The sequence below is a fragment of the Loa loa genome (genome assembly GCF_000183805.2).
Source record: "Loa loa unplaced genomic scaffold supercont3.11, whole genome shotgun sequence".
In the NCBI taxonomy this organism is placed as follows: Eukaryota; Metazoa; Nematoda; class Chromadorea; order Rhabditida; family Onchocercidae; genus Loa; species Loa loa.
In genome coordinates, this window is record NW_018108191.1 from 475,742 (window position 1) to 477,841 (window position 2,100).

Here is a 2,100-nt window from a genome sequence, read left to right on the forward strand (position 1 = left end):
TATATATATATATATATATATATATATATATATATATATATATATATATATATATATATATATATATATATATATATATGTTTATCCATTTGTTACCTCTGTTTGCTGCTTGGAAATTTCACTGATTGACTGAATCTCACGAAGTCACTCTTAGCATTAAAATATATATATATTTATTGTGTGTACAGTGGTTTTGAACTAGATTTCGTAACAGATAGTTTCCTTTATTCACTGACTCCAAGGTCCCTCGTCAAAACCCATATTGTAGGAGTTTCTCACGGACTTATAGGGACTTACTGCGATATTCGTAATCCGTTTTCGGCCATAAAGTCGATGAATATGCACTCACACATAAAAATAGTATAGCCGAAAGGATACATATAAAAATAATAGCATAGTCAAAGAAATTTTTTTTACAAACTGCAAAAACGGATGCTGTTATTTCGGCAGTTACGTCCCGGCATGTGGACGTTTCCTTTGTTTTTTTTAATGGCCAATCACTATAGCTAAACTTATAAGCAGAGCTAAAAATCCATGATAGGAGTGAAAGGAGAAGAGACCTTGAGTTCTCGATGCTTCTCCATAGATTCCCTCTCGATATTTCTTTTTAGAAGTCATATTTGCTGCAACGAATGATTGAGTCTTCAGCTACTTCAACAATCTCAACGATATGAAAGTTGGCTGCACTTACTGGATCAAACTCTTCAGCCGGAACTACTAGTTGTGTATTACCGTTAGACATAAAGGAATGAATATCTGATTGACTGGAGCGGAACTAGGATCTCCTAGGACTCACTTAAAGGATTCGCTTGAAGTTGTTCAGGTTCGATCATGTCTGCTCTGATTGAACAGTTGCAGATACGTCCTCAAAGAAGTAACGACCAATGACGTTCATTTCTAATTTTTTCTCGAAGGAAATTTTTCCCTGTCATGCGACATAACAATTGGTCGAAGAGACAAGACGAGATATGTATGTGAACGTTCGATTAATTTTTTTCTAATTCTATTAAGTAATGGAATGTGTACAGAAGTTCACGCCCGTTGTATGTTGATTTCCCAGCTCACCTATCTATAGCTATTTGCAGCGGGTGTGAACTTTTGCTGCACGTAATAGAATTACAGACGTATGGCTTATCCTGTCTCTTCTTTGCTTGTTACATCACATCCCATAGGAAAATATGAAGATATACACAGGAAAATATACCACATACACATCCCAAGGTAGTATATCCTAGTCAAATCTGAAGCATTACGCAATGTATCTGCTGTCTTTCTATTGATAATGTGTTTTGATGTTCCCTTCTACTGTCACAGTGCACTGTCAACACGATATGCACCTATTTTGTGAGAATTTTGCCCAGGAATTTAATAATTTTTAATCAGAATTCACCCGAAAATATAAGCGGAAATCAGTATATTCACATAAGTACTACTGGTTTTTTGGCCTTCCGGAAGTAACTTTCCGCAAGGAGCACTTCGTCGTGCATTATTTGTACATCATAATTTGTATAATTAGTAGTGTTGCTGGACGGCACCTGGCTTCGAGCTTATTTTTCTTCGTTAAAAGTTTTCCTTCCATTCGAGAAGTTCAGAAGTTCCACTTCAGCTTACATTATCAATGTCGTGAAAACGAAACCTCAAATAAATTCATTCACATTGTAAATTAATGCTAATGATGCTATGAATCACTCTTACCATATCTACATTCCTTAAAATTGTTTCCCACACTTTTTTGTTGTTATCTAACTAATTTGCATTTTTATGTTTAAACCCTTAATTTCCCATGTCAATCATTCTGTTTAATCTTGTTATAATGCTTGTACCATATTCGGTGTGTTTCCGATACTTGAATTCTTCATGTAAACCACTCCCATTTCTTAACATATATAACCTCGGTCCAAAATCCGGGCGAGAAGGCTTGGAGCTGCTCTCCTCTTCGAAGGTGATCGGCTTCTTCTTCTGTTTATTCTTCGCTTCTACGGACATTGGCGGATTTTTATCAATCTCTTCTCACGATAAAGGTTAATATCCCTTACTGTTGCGTATTCACAAGACAAATCGACCTCCGGACAAACACTTTCGCACTAAATGCTTCATTTA